At 33.0% G+C, this 19,872-nt stretch overlaps 1 long non-coding RNA gene across 2 annotated transcripts in view; it reads right to left on the reverse strand.

Annotated features, from left to right (window-relative positions):
• Positions 1-217: 217 nt before the first annotated feature.
• Positions 218-19,872, reverse strand: part of LOC128206705 (uncharacterized) — a 41,685-nt gene continuing 22,030 nt past the window's right edge. For both annotated transcript variants that reach the window (XR_008256551.1, XR_008256550.1), the window contains exon 7: positions 218-2,783. This is a non-coding gene — a long non-coding RNA (uncharacterized LOC128206705). The remainder of the gene's footprint in view (positions 2,784-19,872) is intronic.

The following is a 19,872-nucleotide window of genomic DNA, read 5'->3' on the forward strand; positions in this document are numbered from 1 at the left end:
CTAACAAGCAAAACCGTAAGCAAAATTATGACTGTTAGGGCGTCTTTTTTATAAAGTGTAGTACATGATGTAATTGCTGAGCTATTGAATTAAATGTGATAACATGCAAAACCTAAACCAGACGGAAGAAATTGAATAAAAAAGGAACAAACACTACCTTAAAGACAGTATGGTACCTTTGTATTAAGTTTCAATGCAATTTATCAAGTATGCTATGTTTTCTTACATGCACAACTTAAACAATTTGTTTTGACGTACAAGCCATAATCAACCCAAAAGAACTATAAAATTGGCCTAATCAGAGGTTGGATAGTTAAGTACAAATGTCACAAATAAACTTGGTTATTTGATTGGGATGAACGGTTGAGTATCATTGTATAAAGTCGAAATACAATCAATGCATCAACTAATGGCTGATATGTGTGCTTACATGCAAAACCTTAATCAGAATGTCCATGTCAAAAGAAAAAGGTCCATAATTTGCTTTGTTTTCCTATACGTATAATCAAACAGAATCATTAATAATTATTAAATAATGTTGGGAACACATATATTTTTTTTCAATCAATACATGATATACTTGCTTAGATCTTGAATGCATTGTTGCTATTATGCAAATCCTTCAACAAACTGAGTCAACAACCGGCGCTAGGGAAACAAGTGTAGCATTCATTATTATTCTAATATTCCCTAAAACAGAGTTGTTAATTAAATTCCATCGAGTAGTATTTAAGTTTTCCGAACAAAAAAAGTGACAAAGGGCAGTAGCTCTGCACTGAGCTGAAATAGAGTTATGCTTTTCATACAGTGCATTTCCGCTCATTGTGCTTTAAAAAATGTTTCATAAAGTTTCATCAAGTAGTTATGTTCCGGACAGGGGAATAATGCCATCTTTATAAGGTATAATAGTGTTATGTATACTTTACTTCCTATCACTGTGCTTTACAATTGTATGTAGTTTAATTAAGTTCTAACCATCACTGTGCTTTACAATTGTATGTAAGTTCTAACAAGTATTTTTAAGTTATGGACAAGGAAAAATGTCATACATGGCAATAACTGCGAAAAGCTTAACTTGACTGATAGTTCTTATATAATATACTTACTCTCATTCAATTCTATCATTGAATGAAGCTCCACTGAATTTGATCTAGAAATGTTAAAGAAATGCTCTGGCCCCGAATTCTCGAATCTTTTGAAGTCCCTTTAAACAGGATTAAGCTAAGCTCACTATTTTTGGATTACAATAAATTGCGTAATGTTTACTTCTTTAAGATATTTTATACTTGAGAAAGGAATTATCATCATGATTATCAGAAGAGGTTTTTATGATTTATCAAAATCTAGTTAAGTATATATTTTGGCATTTTGAAATAAGCTACTTAAGCCTGTAAAGCTTAAGTAGTTTCGAGAAATCGGAGCCAGTTGGTTATGAAAAAGTTACAAAGGGCAAACGATCTGTTAGTAGCTTTAACAGTTTCTTGTACACTCTACTTATTCTCATTGTGCTTAACTGTGGTGTGTAGACAGTAGTTGAAATACATCCTGTAGTTTTCAAAAATGGTTCTGATCAAGAAACGTAACACAGGACAATAACTCAATTTGCTGAAAGGTCCTCAGGAATATGATATGGCTGTTTGTGTGTCACTAAATATTGAGATGTAAAGGTCTCCAGGAACATGATGTGGCTGTTTGTGTGTCCCTCTATGTTGAGATGTAAAGGTCCTCAGGAATTTGATGTGGCTGTTTGTGTGTCCCTCTACGTTGAGAGGTAAAGATCTTCAGGAAAACGAAGTGGCTGTTTGTGTGTCCCTCTATTTTGACCTGTAAAGGTCCTCAGGAATATGATGTGGCTGTTTATCTGTTCCTCTATGTTGAGATGTAAAGGTTTTCAGGAATATGATGTGGCTGTTTGTGTACCCCTCTATGTTGAGATGTAAAGGTTTTCAGGAATATGATGTGGCTGTTTGTGTGTCCCTCTATTTTGAGATGTAAAGATCCTCAGGAATATGATGTGGCCGTTTGTGTGTCCCTCCTTGTAGAGATGTAAAGGTCCTCAGGAATACGATGTGGCTGTTTGTGTGTCCCTCCTTGTAGAGATGTAAAGATCCTCAGGAATATGATGTGGCTGTTTCTGTGTCCCTCTATTTTGAGATGTAAAGGTCCTCAGGAATATGATGTGTCTGTTTGTGTGTCCCTCTATTTTGAGTTGTAAAGGTCCTCAGGAATATGATGTGATTGTTTCTGTGTCCCTCTATTTTGAGATGTAAAGGTCCTCAGGAATATGATGTGGCTGTTTGTGTGTCCCTCCTTGTAAAGATGTAAAGGTCCTCAGGAATATGATTTGGCTGTTTGTGTGACCCTTTAGGTTGAGAAGTAAAGGTCCTCAGGAATATGATGTGGCTGTTTGTGTGTTCCTCCGTGTAGAGATGTAAAGGTCCTCGGGAATATGATGCGTCTGTTTGTGTGTCCCTCTATATTGAGATGTAAAGGTCCTCAGGAATATGATGTGGCTGTTTGTGTGTCCCTCATTGTTGAGAAGTAAAGGTCCTCAGGAATATGATGTGGCTGTTTGTGTGACCCTTTATGTTGAGATGTAAAGGTCCTCAGGAATATGATGAGTCTGTTTATGTGTCCCTCCTAGTAGATATGTAAAGGTCCTCAGGAATATGATGTGTCTGTTTGTGTGTCCCTCCTTGTAGAGATGTAAAGGTCCTCAGGAATATGATGTGGCTGTTTGCGTGTCCCTCTATGTAGAGATGTAGGGGATCCTGAGGAATATGCTTATGAAAGTATAAAACAGATGTATTATTGAATCAAATTAAGTGTTCACTTCGAATATACATTTATCAACAATATTTAATTAATTACTTTTAGTTTGAAACAGAAGAAGACACAGTGTTTTTCTTTATATATAGAAGAAAAAACAACAACATATAAGTGAAGAAATTGTACCTTTTAATATTTTTTGTTAAACCAACCAAACGCCCACATTTTCCAAATGTAAGAATGAACAAGAAACGCCGCAATGCGACGAAATCAGGGTTTTAATGATTGACAGAAGAACTTCAGCCTGTGTCTGTTTTCCTATTTTTAATAACAGTGACCTTGACCCTAGGGGCCCAAAATGCAATCGATTGAAAGGTATCCATAAACGCTTCCTTTATACTAAGTTGGGTCAGGATATGTCAACCCTAACTTAAGTTATTCAGTTTCAACCATCTTTCTATTTTTAGTAACAGTGACCTTGACCTTGAATCAAGGGACCCCAAACGCAATCTCATGAAAGGTTTCCATAAACTCGTCCTTTATACCTGGTTTTGATTAAGATATGTTAACCCTTACTAAAGTTATTCAGTTTCAACTGTTTTTCTATTTTTAGTAACAGTGATCTTGACCTTGACTCTAAGGAACCAAAACGCAATCCCATGAAAGGTATCCAAAAACTCTTTCTATAGACCAAGTTTGATCAAGATATATCAACCCTTACTAAAATTATTCAGTTTCAAATGTGTTCCTATTTTTAGTAACAGTGACCTTGACCTTGAACCTAGGGAACCCAAACGCAATCCAATGAAAGGTTTCCATAAATTCTTCCTATAGACCAAGTTTGATCAAGATATGTCATCCCTTACTAAAGTTATTCGGTTTCAACCGTTTTTCTATTTTTATTCTATAACAGTGACCTTGACCTTGACCATAGGGACCCCAAACGCAATCCCATGAAAGGTCTTCATCAACTCTTCCTAAAGACCAAGTTTAGTCAAGATATATCATCCCTAACTGATGTTATTCAGTTTCAACCATTTTTCTATTTTAATAACAGTGACCTTGAACCTAGGGACCCCAATCGCAATTCCATGAATGGTCTCCATAAACTCTTCCTATAGACAAAGTTAAGTCAAGATATGTTATCCCTTACTAAAGTTATTCAGTTTCAACCGTTTTCTATTTTTAGTAACAGTGACCTTGACCTTGACCTTAGGGACCCCAAACGCAATCCCATGAAAGGTATCCATAAACTCTTCCCACAGACCAAGTTTAGTCAAGATAATTATGTCATCCCTAACTAAAGTTATTCAGTTTCAACCATTTTTCTATTTTTAGTAACAGTGACATTGACCTTGATCCTATGGACCCTAAACGCAATTTCATGAAAGGTACCCATAAACTCTTTTTATAGACTAAGTTTGGTCAAGATATGTCAACCCTTACTAAAGTTATTCAGTTTCATAGGTGAGTTTGACGCCGCCCGGATGCCGGCCCGAACAACGACGTTCGTCATTCTAATAACCAGGTTTCACTATGTAAAAGCCCTGGCTATGAGAACAGTGATACAGTACCTAGACATGTAAAAGCCCTGGCTATGACAACAGTGACACAGATTCTAGATACGTTGAAACCCAGGCTATGATAAAAGTGACACAGTACCTAGACATGTAAAAGCCTTGGCTATGATACCGGGGGTAACAGTGACACAATACCTAAGACATGTAAAAACCCATGCTATGGTAACAGTGAAACAGTACATGTCTAGTTAGTTATGTTGAAACCGAGGTTATGTTAACAGTGACACAGTAAATGTCTAGTTATAGGAAAAGAAGCTCAGAATTTGTTTATACAGATTTCAGATGCCATTCATGTTTTCAATGGCTACAACTCTGTATAAAAATGTTGCAATTAAAACAAATCTTTACTGATAATGATGCCTAAATTTATATTTGTGAAGGGTCATGCAATAAAGCTACCTGTATAGTTTATTAAATTTGGAGTATGATGCAATAAGGCTTCCTGTTAAGTTCCAGTGAATATGGCCCTGTAGTTTAAGAAGAAAGATTTCTTTTAAAGCAAAACAAGAAGTTTGCCAGAATGTTGTTTGTATTTAATAAATCTCGACACCTTAAATTTTTGTAGAAGGTTATCCAAAAAGGTTACCCTAGGAAGATTCCTGTATAGTTTCATTGAATTTGGACTGGTAGTTTTAAAAATGTTTTTTATAAAGCAAACAGGAAGTTGGTCATTTTGTAAATGTTGTTGGTGATCAATCGTGACTCTTTGTTGTATTGTTTGTAGAAGTTTTATTGAATTTGAAGTGTTAGTTTCAGGGGATATGCTTTTTTAAGCAAAACAGGAAATCAGCCATTTTGATGTTGTTGCTTTTGATGTTGTTGATAAATCATGATTCCTTGTGGTATTTTTGGGTCACCCAAGGAAACTTTCTGTAAGGTATAATTGAATTTGGAGTGTAAGTTTCAGAGGAGATGCTTTTAAAGTCAGTCATTTTGTTGTTGTTGTTGTTGTTGTTGTTTATCAATCGTGATCCCTTGTTGTATTTTTGTAGAGGGACACCCAAGGAAGCTTTTTGAAAATTTTAATAAATTTGGCCTGGAAATTTCAAAGGAGATTATTTTTTAAGCAATTGTTAATTTTGGACGGACAGACCACGGACAAAGACTGATATGTGATCACAATAGCTCACCTTGGGCACTTGTGAGCTAAAAGGATTGGTATATCAATGGTTTCTTTTGAAATAGGTCTATCAACACAGCAAGTTATATAAGTGTGTGACATTATGATCTAGGAATATGCATGCAATTACTTGAATAAAGCCACAGCAGCACAAAGAAAGGACATTTATATTTTAGGCTTTTCAGAGTGAAGTGGAAAAACATGAGTTCACTATATTGTGAACTAAATTCAGAAATTCACACGATTAAGTTTAAATATGTCGAAACTTTGTTTTGACATACATTTATTTTATAAAATGGCTCCAATCATCTAATGGATATTTTGGCTTTTCCCTACTCTCAACTCTAGTTGTGAAGATGTAGGTAGGATTGTTATTTCACTTCCTAACTTCTTTATTTCACAATGACCAACACAATTAATATAAGCATTGAACGTTATTTTCTGTTGGATGGTATAAGGCATACAACAAGAGCTGTCACAGAGACAGCGTGCTCGACAATTCCGCCGCTTTTCAGTGTAAGGATTGAAAAGTTTTGGCCAAACATGCATGGATCACTGTTAGATTAGATTTCAATGCAATTCATGATGTGCTGAGATAATAACATAAATGTGGTCACATGGAAAATTTCAACCACATTTTTAAGTCTAATAATAAAGGGCAATTATTTGCAAAATACAGTTATATATCTTGGTTATTCAATTAAGTTGAGTGGTTGAATACCATTCTATAAAGTCTCAATTCAATACATCGAGTAGTTGCTTAGAAATTAACCTATGTGTGCTTACACGCAAAACCTTAACCAGAATTTCTATGTCGAATAATAAAGGGCAATTATTTGCATAAAATAAAACTAGAGTTATCTTACATGGTCAATTGAGTAGGTTGGATGGTTGAGTACCATTGTATCGAGTCTCAATGCAATACATCAAGTGGTTGCTTTAATATTGAAATAATGTGTGCTTGCACACACAACCTTAACCAGAATTTCGAAGTCGAACAATAAAGGGCAATTATTTGCATTAAATGCAAAGTAGATTATCTAACTTGGTTAATTAATTAGGTTGGATGGTTGAGTACCATTGTATCAAGTCTCAATGCAATACCACAAGTAGTTGCAGAGATATTAACCTATGTGTGCTTGCACGCAAAACCTTAACCAGAATTTCTAAGTCGAATAATAAAGGGCAATTATTTGAATTAAATGCAATGTAGAGTTATCTAACTTGGTTAATTGAATAGGTTGGATGATTGAGTACCAATGTATCAAGTCTCAATGCAATAACTCATGTAGTTGCTGAGATATTAATCTATGTGTGCTTGCACGCAAAACCTTAACCAGATTTTCTAAGTCGAATAATAAAGGCCTATTATTTGCATTAAAGGCAAAGTAGAGTTATCTAACTTGGTTATTAAAGTAGGTTGGATGGTTGAGTACCATTGTATCAGGTCTCAATGCAATACCTCAACTAGTTGCTGAGATATTAACCTATGTGTGCTTGCACGCAAAACCTTAACCAAGGGGTGACGCCGACGCCGACACCTACGCCGACGCTTTGGTGAGTAGTATAGCTCTCCATATTCTTCGAATAGTCGAGCTAAAAATGAACTTTTTAGTAAGGATTATATCTTTTTCAAAACAGGGTACTTATATGTAGGCTTTTTTTCAAATGAAATATTTCGTTTTCTATTATGCTTTATGTAAAAAAGTTATTATCATTAGGTAGGAGTGTTCAAGTAACTTTAACGGTTTCAAACTATGTGTTTAAACACACTTATGAACAGGAGGCCAATAAAGGCCTATGCTCTAACGGCATGGCTCTTGTGATAATTTTTAATCCAGAGCATGTATGCATGGGTAAAAGGCAACATACATATAGTTCACGTTATGTGTTTTGGTTACATAAAAATGTTGCACGATCAACATCTGAGGTCAGTTAGTGTTGTTAGCAGATCTCTATTTTTCTCTCTGCATAAACTATTTGAATATGTGCCAAGTAAAGGTCATCTGACAAAAAAATGCTTAATATTACTGTATTCATGGTCAAATTTTCTGTAGTTTTAAAAATAAGAAGTTGGTCAAAAGGTCAATTATTAAGGGCATTCGAGGACAACATTGGTTCTCATTTGCAAAACTGTAGACATGGTCTAAATATCATTGCTGTAGCTTTAAAAATTAAAACATCAAAAGGGGTGGGTCCAGCTTTAGCTCAATGGGCATATTTTCAAATGCTTTGCTTGACAGTCATCATATGATGCTCCACAACAAATATCAAAGGTACGAGCTTTGTGGTTTGAAACAAGAGGATTTTGAAAATTTTCTTAAATAAGTTTCTAGAAAAATTGTGACCCCATGGGGCAGTGCCAGCTTTGACCCAATGTTCATAATTTGAACAACCCTGGTAGCAGATCACTAAATTGTGCCTTATTCAAAATAGCAAGTCCAAACCTTCGAACACGTTGGATGACCAGTTATAACCCCAGTGGCATAATTTGAACAAACATTCACAGGCAATTATGCTGAGATGGATGCGCGAAAACACGAACACTTTTTCAACATTTCCCAAATTAAGTGTACAAACTTGTGAACACTTGGTGTGGGCAGTACTGACCCCGGGTGCATAATTTGAACAATTTGCGCGAAATACAGACAATAGAGCTAATAAATTGGCCTTATGGCTTTCAGCAAGAACAAGGCGGAGTAATTGACAAAATCAACTGCAGAACCAAAAAGCAAGTTGTCTCCCTTTGATCCTAGACTTGACTTTACATGTTAACATGGCTACAAATAGAATTCGCTCATGCAGACCTGACTAAAACTAGGTTAGCTAAAATAGCATTTTTTAAACTATCAAGGGCAATAATCTTGGCATTGTTTTGAAAGGAACCAAGCTCAAATATATATTTAAACACTGTACAAGTTTCATAGAAATACAAGCAAAACTGAAGATTGTATCGTGTTCACAAGCAATTGTTTACAGACGCATATACTACGTACACATAACCATCTCATAAGCTCTTTGGCCAGTAGATCTAAAAACAACAAAGTATAAAAAGGGAAAGGTCAGTGCCTATTTGGTATGTTGGGTTGGGTAGGCAAAACTAATGGGTTGGGTTGCCAAAACTAAATGTTTTTTTTTGTTTTTTTTCCGAGGCCTAATTGGTCAGGAATTCTTGTGGGCTTATTTGTTTTTAAATAATAAGGAGGTTTTTTTTATATGTTTTGTGGCCAAGCTGACAGAGAATGTTCTAGTAGAAGAGAATGTGTAGTAGACATATATAGGACTGCAGGGACACACCCACTACATGGAAGACACACGTTTAATGCAATCCAATTACCTTTTAGTTCTTGAAAGAAAATCTAAATATATAAAGTGTTCTTTTCTAATGGAGAAATATAAGTTAAAGCAGAATGGTTGCAAAATCACTCAATATATGTTTCAAAACTAGGACAAAAAAACAAAAATATGGCAGTGATTAAAAATATATTAACAAATTACATAGACCATGGTTGCCAAAGACTATTAATATTAACTAATGCTTAAAAGTCACACAACTGCAAAAATGTAAATAGATTTATAGCTTGTTACCTATTACATAAAACAAACAAAACATTTTATTACATAAAACAAACAAAACAATGTCATATAAATCTCCAAACCAAATAATAAGAATAGCAAAAAGAACAGGCTTCAAACAAATAGCAGAACTACCAAAAAGAGCCAAAAACAAACCTTAAAACACTGACTTCACACATTTAACATGTCATACATAAAAGAGCGTAAACCAAACTAAAAATATACCAGACTTCATATTTACAGCATGGTTGCCATGGGGAGCCAAAAACAAACTAACAATACAACAGACTTCACATTTATAACAGGGCTGCCACGAAGAAACAATAGAATCTAACAATACAAATGGCTTTAAAACCATATGAATTTTACAACAAAAAGAGAAAAACAAACTAACAATACACAATAATCCATACATATAGCAAGACAACCATAACAAACAGCAACCAACAAACAATCTTACAATACACCAAACCATACATATAGCAATCGAGGCTACCAAAAAACCAAAACCAAACTAACAACACAACAGTCTTCATACATATAACAAGAATTAACTAAAACAATCAAATTACTTTAAACATATATAAAGTTAACAAGCAGACCATTAAAACACTCTAACAATACAACAGAACGTGTGTATAAAGCATGGATTCTGTAAAGAGCAAAAAGCAAAAACAAATACTTCATAAATTATATGGCATGGCTACTTTACAATTACAAACACAAATTGTGATGCATCAGCCTACAATTCCATAAAATGACAACCATAGAAAAATAACAAAGAAACAAACAAAAACAATACAGAGCCAAAAGAAGACAAAAAGTTCAACTACATACAAATAGAATTGCTATAATTAAAGACTTAATTTCCCAGATTTCATACAACTAGAATGGCGCACTACTCTAAAACAACACTTAAAAATAGTTACAATTTCAACACACTTCATACCCATCATGGGTACCATAACAGACAAAAACAAACTAATATTACTATATGCTCTAAGCAAGGAAGCTTACCATAAAAAAAAAACATAATAAAAGTACCAACACATTTTACCCGACACATGTGGCCATAACAGGGGAAAAAACAAACTAAAAAATCACAATACACATACATATAAAAAGACTTCTATTTCATGATCAGATTAACAATACAGTGTCACACACAATAAGGTACAACAAACCTTATGCATGAAACATGGTTTTAATAATGTTACACCAATTAACTAACAATAAATCAGACTTCATACTATTTGCATGGCTTCTTCAAAGAAAACAAACACTAAAATACATACAACTTCATATATAATTGTTTTAAACAAAACATGGCAATTTAACATATCAAATACATAATTATGGTTTTGCTACTAATAAACCCCAAAACAAACTTAGATTACACACACCTTTTACATATAGAAAAGCTATCATAAAAAGATAAAGAAGCATTTCTCAAGACTTCATTCAAATAGCATGGCTGAAATAAAGAGCCAAAACAAACTTACAACACAGCATACTTCATAAATACAGCATGGATATAATAATAAGAATAAACAATAACAATACAACACAAGTCATACACAGAGGAAGGCTTTCACAAAAATAGCAACACAACATATTAAATACATGTTACATGGCTACGAAAGACACTATAACAAACTAACACTACACCAAACTCCATACACAGAAAATGGCTTTCATAAAATACAAACAATATAAAAATACAACATATTTAACCCATGTTACTATGAAGCATGGCCACCATAAAGATAAAAAGATAACAATACATAAGCCTTCATACGTTTAACATGGCCACAATGAAGAGCCAATAAGAAAACAACAATACACATATTGCAAAAATAGGGCATCCAAGAAGGAGCCAAAAATAAACAAACAACAAAATCAATACATGTAGCCTGGTTATCATAAAAAATAAAAACCTAACAATGCATCATCCTCCATACATATAGCATGGCTGACATAAACTGACAATAATCAAACAGACAATACACCATATTTTATACATAAAGCATGTATACAATAAGAGCAAAAACAATTCTAACAGTATTCCAGACTTCATACATATAGCCATAAAAATCAAACTAACAATACACAGGCACTTATATAAATATATAAATGTTATTATATATTAAAACACAAAATAACTAACAACACAACAGATACCAAAGCATGGCTACCATAAAGAGCCAAAACAAGCTAACAAGGCTATAATAAAGAGATAAAAAACACGAACAATACACCATACTTCATACATTTGATGTAGCATGGCTACAGTGAAAGGTCAAGCACAACCTATCAATACACCATACTTCATATATATATATATATAACATGGTTATATATAAGAACCTAAAACAACCTAACAGTACACCAGACTTCATTCATTTAATATGGTTACAATACAGAACCAAATACATGTACAACCTAACAATACCTCAGACTTCATACAGGTAACATGGCTACCATGAAAAGCCAAACATAATCTATCAATACAACATATTTCATACTTAGAGGAAGGCTATAATAAAGAGCCCAAAACAATCTCATATTACCCCAGACTGAATACATGTTGCATGGCTTTAATAAAAAGCCAAAACAAACAATACACCAGGTTTAATAAATAAAAACGATAACATTCTAATAATACAATATTATAATACTTCATACATATAGCATGGCTGCAATAACATGACAATTGTAGTCAAACTTGCACTACAACAGACGTTATATGCATAGCATGGCTACAATTCATAGTTTTTAAAACTTAAAAAAAAACAATACACCATACTTTAAACATGTAGGATGGCTACCATATAAAGCCCAAACAACAAACAATATGCCAGAATCTATACATCGATATTGCATGGCTACAATGATAGTACAAAAGCAAACTTACAAGACAACATACTCCATCCATTTGATATGGTATTAAGGTAAAAATAAAAAAAACCTGGGAGGTAGTTTTAAATAATCAACATAAATCAAAACATATACCATAACATATAAAGATATAAAACAATCAGTATGGAGCCAAATCAAACGTAAGAATAATGTGTATAAGTTGTAATGGCCTATGAGAAGATACAAAGAAAAACTTACAGTACATCATACTCAATGCATAAAGCTTGGCTTTACAAAGAGTAAAAACAATACTTAAGAGTTCAACAGACTTCATACATATGGCATGGCTTCAACGAGTAAAGCCAAACTTACGATAAAACAGACTTCATACAAGCATCCGCTTAACAAAGAGTAAAAACAGACCGACAATACAATAGGATTCATAAATATACATGGCTAAACAAATGGAAAAAACAACAAATTTACAAAACAGCAGATTTCATAAACACAACATGGCTTTACAAAAAGGAAAAACAAACTAACAATACAACAGACTTAAACAAACAGCATGGCTTAACAAACAGTAAAAACAAACTACAATGCAAAAGATTTCATACATACAGCATGGCTTTACTAAACAAACTTACAATACAACAGACTACATACAAACAACATGGCTTTACAAACAGTAAAAACAAACTTACAATGCAAAAAAATCATACATACAGCATGGCTTAACAAAGAATAAAGAGAGTACATTACAATACAAAAGACTTACAATACAAGAGCCTTAATACATACTAAACATACAACATGGCTTTACAAAGAGTAAAAACAAACTTATAATACAACATACTTCATACATACAGCATGCCTTATCAAAGACTTTACAAGGAGTAAAAACAAACTCACAATACAACAGACTTTATACATACATCACTACATACATATATACTTCATTCATACTATTTACATTTATAATACACAATAAATTAAACGAGTACACTAAGCTTACATTACAGCATGGCATCACATACAGTAAAAACAAACTTACAATACAATAGGCTTCATAAATAAACATGGCTTTACAACAAGTAAAAACAAACTTACAATAAAACAATGTTCTAACATAGAGCATGGCTTAACAAAGAGTAAAAAACAATCTTACAAAAATACTACAAATGTTATACATACAGCATCGGTTAACAAAGAGTAAAAAACAATCTTACAAAAATACTACAAATGTTATACATACAGCATGGCTTAACAAAGAGTAAAAAAAACAATCTTCCAAAAATACTACAAATGTTATACATACAGCATGGCTTAACAAAGAGTAAAAAAAGCAATCTTCCAAAAATACTACAAATGTTATACATTCAGCATGGCTTAACAAAGAGTAAAAAACAATCTTACAAAAAAACTACAAATGTTATAAATACAGAATGGCTTAACAAAGAGTAAAAAACTTAACAAAGAGTAAAAAACAATCTTACAAAAATACTACAAATGTTATACATACAGCATGGCTTAACAAAGAGTATAAAAACAATCTTACAAAAATACTACAGATGTTATACATACAACATGGCTTAACAAAGAGTAACATACAATCTTACAAAAATACTACAAATGTTATACATACAGCATGGCTTAACAAAGAGTAAAAACAATCTTACAAAAATACTACAAATGTTATACATACAGCATGGGTTAACAAAGAGTAAAAACAATCTTCCAAAAATACTACAAATGTTATACATACAGCATGGCTTAACAAAGAATAAAAAACAATCTTCCAAAAATACTACAAATGTTATACATACAGCATGGGTTAACAAAGAGTAAAAAACAATCTTACAAAAATACTACAAATGTTATACATACAGCATGGGTTAACAAAGAGTAAAAAACAATCTTCCAAAAATACTACAAATGTTATACATACAGCATGGCTAAACAAAGAGTAAAAAACAATCTTCCAAAAATACTACAAATGTTATACATAGAGCATGGCTTAACAAAGAGTAAAAAAGCAATCTTCCAAAAATACTACAAATGTTATACATACAGCATTGGTTTAACAAAGAGTAAAAAACAATCTTACAAAAATACTACAAATGATATACATACAGCATGGGTTAACAAAGAGTAAAAAACAATCTTCCAAAAATACTACAAATGTTATACATACAGCATGGCTTAACAAAGAGTAAAAAACAATCTTCCAAAAATACTACAAATGTTATACATACATGCAGCATGGGTTAACAAAGAGTAAAAAACAATCTTACAAAAATACTACAAATGTTATACATACAGCATTGGTTTACAAAGAGTAAAAACAAACTTACAGTAAAAGTTATGCAAAGGACTTCTTACATATACCATGGCTTTAAATATAGGACAATACAACATTTTCTTTACTTACAGCATGGCTTTACTAACAGTAAAAACAAACTTACAATACAACATATTACATACATACAGCATTGCTTTACAAACAGTAAAAACAAATTACAATTCAATAAGCCTCATACATACAACATGGCTTTACAAAAAGTAAAAACAAACTTACAACACACCATACTTCATACATACAGCAGTTCTTTGAAACCAGTAAAAACAGACATCATACAAACATACATCATGCCTTTATAAACAATAAGGAACAACTTTACAATGCAACTGACTTCATATTTACAGCATGACTTCACAAACAATAAAAACATTTTACAATATAAAGGACTACATAAATATAGAATAGCTTCACAAACAGTAAAACAAACTTACAATACAACAAACAACATACATACAGCATGGCTTTTCAAAGAGTAAAAACAAACTTACAAACAATAGGTCTTATGCATACAGCATAGCTTCCAAACTGTAAACACAAACTTAACAATACAACAGACTCCTTAAATACAGCATGGCTTTACAGACAGTCAAAATAAACTTACAATACAACCAACTTCATAAATACAGCATTGATTCACAAACAGTGTATCATCCATGCAATACAACAGACAACATACATGAAACATGGATTCACAAACAGTAAAACAAACTTACAATACAAATGACTAACAATACAAAAGCCTTCATGCATACTTAACACACATCATGGCTTCACATGAGTAAAAACAAACTTACAATACAACAGACTTCTTACATACAGCATGGCTTTACAAACAGTAAAAACAAACGTACAACACAAAAGACGTATTTCATATAGCATGGCTTTACAAACAGAAACAAGAGGCCCAAAAGGGCCTATGCTCTACTGGCATGGCTTTTGTGGTCATATCAATCCAGAGCATGTATGTATGGGTAAAAGGCAACAGACATATAGTTTTTGTTTTGTGTTTGGGTTACCTGAAAACGTAGCACGTTCAACATCTGAGCCCAGAAAGTATTGTAAGCAGATTAGTTGCATGAACTATTTTAATATGTGCCAAGTAAGTCATCTGACAAAAAAAAAATGCTTTCAAAACTGTACTCATAGTAAAATTTTCTGTAGTTTTAAAAGTTACAAAAAGTTGGTCAAAAGCTCAAAGTCAAGGGCATCCTAGGACAACATTGATCAATTTGAACAAACATTCACAATCAATTGTGCTGAGATGGATGCACGAACACACAAAAAGATTTTCAAACCTTTCCAGATTTATGTTTACCAAACCTGTGAACCCTGGGTGTGGCCAGTAATGACACCAGGTGCATAACTTAAACATTCACAATCAATTTTGTTAAGATGAATGCGCAAACTACAGAACTTAAAGCTAAAAAATTGGCCTTTGGGCTTTCAACAAGAACAAGGCAGAGTGATTCACAAAATCAACTGCAGAAGCAAAAAGCAAATTGTCTCTCAAAATCCTAGACTTGCAAATTGTCTCCCTTAACTCTAGACTTGAATTAACATATACATGTAAACTTGGCTAAAAATAGAATTCGCTCATGCAGACCTGGTTTTCGAAAGGAACCAAGCTCTAATGGATATCTAGATACTGTACAAGTTTCATCGAGATATAATCAAAACTGAAGACTGTATCGTGTTCACAACCAATTGTTTACACAATAGCATTTTTTTATACTATCAAGGGCCATAATCTAGGCATGCATGGGCGGATCTGGCTGGTTTTCGAAAGGAACCGAGCTCTAATGGATATCTAGATACTGTACAAGTTTCATCGAGATACAATCAAAACTGAAGACTGTATCGTGTTCACAAGCAATTGTTTACAGACGCACGGACGCACGGATGCACATACTACGTACACATTACCATCGCATAAGCTCTTCTGGCCTTTGGCCAGTAGAGCTAAAAACAACAAATTACAATACAACATAATGCACACATGCAGCATGGCTTTACAAACAGAAAAAAACAAATAATGATACAACAGACTTCTTACATGGTTTACAAACTGAAAAACACTTACAATACAAAATAATTCATACATATAGCAGCGCTTTACAAACAGTAAAAACAAACTAGCATTATAACATACTTCATACCTACAGCATGGTTAAACAAACAGTAAAACCAAACTTACAATACAACAGACTTCTTACCCATAGCATGGCTTTACCAACTGTAAACAAGAAGCCCAAAAGGGCATATGCTCTACTGGCATGGCTCTTGTGGTCATTTCAATCCACAGCATGTATGTATGGGTAAAAGACAACAGACATATAGTTCACATTTTGTGTTTGGGTTACCTGAAAACGTTGCACATTCAACATCTGAGCCCAGAAAGAATTGTAAGCAGATTAGTTGCATGAACTATTTTAATATGTGCCAAGTAAAAGTCATCTGACAAAAAAAATGCTTTCAAAACTGTACTCATGGTATTTTTTTTTGTAGTTTTAAAAATTTAAATGAGTTGGTCAAAAGTCAAAGTCAAGGGCATCTGAGGACAACATTGATCAATTTGAACAAAGATTCACAAGCAATTCTGCTGAAATGGATGCAAAAACACACAAAAAGATTTTCAAACCTATCCCAATTTAATTTTACCAAAACTGTGAACCCTGGGTGCGGCCAGTAATGACCCCAGGTGCATAACTTGAACAAACATTCACAACCAATTTTGTTAAGATGAATGTGCAAACTACAGAGCTAAAAAAATGGCCTTTTGGCTTTCAACAAGAACAGGGCAGAGAAATCAACTGCAGTACAAAAAGCAAATTCTCTCCCTTAGTCCTAAACTTGAGTTTACACATGTAAACTTGGTTAAAAATAGAATTCGCTCATGCAGACCTGGCTAAAACTAGGTTAGCTAAAAATAGCATTTCTTTAATTTAAAACTTTCAAGGCCCTTTATCTAGGCATGCATATCCAGATATAGCCGATTTTCGAAAGAAACCAAGCTCTAATTGATATCTAAATACTGTACAAGTTTCATCGAGATACAATCAAAACTGAAGACTGTATCGCATTAACAAAAAATGTTTACAAGAAATTGTTTACAGACGCACTGACACACGGACGCACGCACGGATGCACATACTACGTACACATTACCATCACATAAGCTCTTCTTGCCTTTGGCCAGTAGAGCTAAAAGCTAACGTACAACAGACTTCATACATACAGCGAGGCTTTATAAACAGTTAAAAGAAACTTACAATACAACAGACTGCATACACACAGCACGGCTTCACAAACAGTTAAAACAAACTAACAATACAACAGACTTCATTCATACAGCGCGGCTTCTCACACAGTTAAAACAAACTAACAATACAACAGACTTCATTAACCAAGCTGATATTAAAATGCAATTCACTGCATAAGCCAAAAACAAATTTACAATATACTTCCTCAGATAATAGAACATAGACTATTGCTGCCTAAATGAGCCAAAGCATTCAATATCACTTGTTACATGGTTTCTTGATGCAGGAATTATGGCTTTAAAGAAACCAAAAACAAACCGACAACACTAACACAAAGATTTCAAGTTTAACACAAAACACTGGCAAAACAAGACAATATATGACACAAACTAACTTATATACACCGAAGTTCTATTTAGAGGAGCCAAAACAACCTGACGTAACATTAACAACATAAGCTTAAAGCTTCATTTAATGTGGCTATTATAAATAAATAAAGCCAAAACACCACACTAAAAATCATGATATAAAGAAACTGAGGCTTCCAAAACAGAACTTAGAATACATAAAAAACTTTAGACACTTGAGCACAATCATGTTATACATTAACCTTGGCTTCCATAAAAATAGCTAAAAACACAGCAAATATAAAACATTTTTTCCGATATAGATTCTGCTATAAAATGAGCATTAAAACACAATTAAGACAACATCATTCAAGTCACTCAATACAAGTACTGTGGCTACAATACAGACACAAGTTTAAAAATAAACAACACTACTCTAATATTATGCAATGCATAAACCAAAGTTGAGCAAAAATATTTTTCATCAAAGCATAATACATTTACCATGACTAACATTAAAATTACAATAAAATCCTGAAAAACATAGATCATGGCTCAAATCAGAAAGGCAAAGTAGTTCTAACAATACAAAGAAGAGTAGAATGTTACTTTGCATGTTTATGAATGTTGTTGCACCTACTTTTTGAACATACACATTCCCCATAAAAAAAGAATGTGAGTAAACAGTAATATATTTATAAGTCTGTTGATTGTGAAGTTTTTGGCCTTTGATAATGAAATATATTTAGATTTAGTTCCAAAGAACTTACTTTATACTTTGTAAGATTGAGATTTTCTGTACACCTTTTGAGAATACAAACAGGACGTTATGCACTAATAATGTACCTCGTAATAATATACCTCGTAATGAAAGATATTGTTTATGTTGTAATCGTAGGGACATAGAGGATGAATATCACCTCATAAGTATTTGTCCATGATATCATCAGTTACATGTAACTTATATAAAACAATGCAGTATATAATGTATATAATCCATCTGTATTCAAATTCCATCAGTTATTGGAATCATGTAATAAAAAGGATGCTATGAATGTTTGTAAATATATTAAAGAATCAAGTGTTATACTCAACTCACTTAATAATTTAACTTGATATAGTAGCTATGAAACATTCCCTCACTGCCAAAGTTAACATATTACTTATTTGGTATTCAATTTACATAGTATGTTTGCTTATATCATATTTCATTATATTATGTTTGTAAGTTTAGACATGTGGCATGTTTATATGTATAACTATATGTATTATGACATGTACACTTGTAAAAGTCAAATAAACTGTCTGTTCTATTTTCTTCTTCTAGGTCCTTTCGTTAACGAAGTTTATGGCTTCTTGTAGATCATTCTTTGAATAAAGTTTTAGACTTCTTGTAGATCCTTTCTTGAATTAAGATCTTTAATACTTTGAGGTCCTTTCAAAATAAAGATCTTTGCTTCTTAAAGGTTCTTTCTTGAATAAAGTTCTTGACTTCTTGTTATGGTTTCTTTCCTGAATGAAGTTAATCGTCTCTTGTACATGAAGTACCTTTCTTGATTAAAGTTCTTGACTACTTGAAAGTCTTTCCTTGAATTAAGTTCTTGACTTCTTGTATGTTTGTCCTTGAATAAAGTTCTTTCAAGAATTAGGTTATTACATACTTTAAATTCCTTTCTTGAAAGAAGGTAGTCACTACCTGCTTGTGATCTTTTGTTATTTTAATTGTTTCAACTCTAATCCCAACCAGGGGTTTGACTATGGTCTCAAAGAAATATTAAATTACTGCAAACATTAATGTATACACAAATTTATTAATACAGACTCACCTTAAGACCACAATAAACAATACGGTACACCAAAGGCTACCAATTAAAGAATAAGGTTTTAGTGGCAGGTTTGCGGTTTGGTACTGGGCTTGTCCATACAGTTTTCAGCATAAGAAGAAGAGAAGAAATGGTGCCGGAAGAAAGTGGATGATTGAAATATCCTTTGATTGATG

Source organism: Mya arenaria, chromosome 2 (assembly GCF_026914265.1).
Source record: "Mya arenaria isolate MELC-2E11 chromosome 2, ASM2691426v1".
Classification (NCBI taxonomy): Eukaryota; Metazoa; Mollusca; class Bivalvia; order Myida; family Myidae; genus Mya; species Mya arenaria.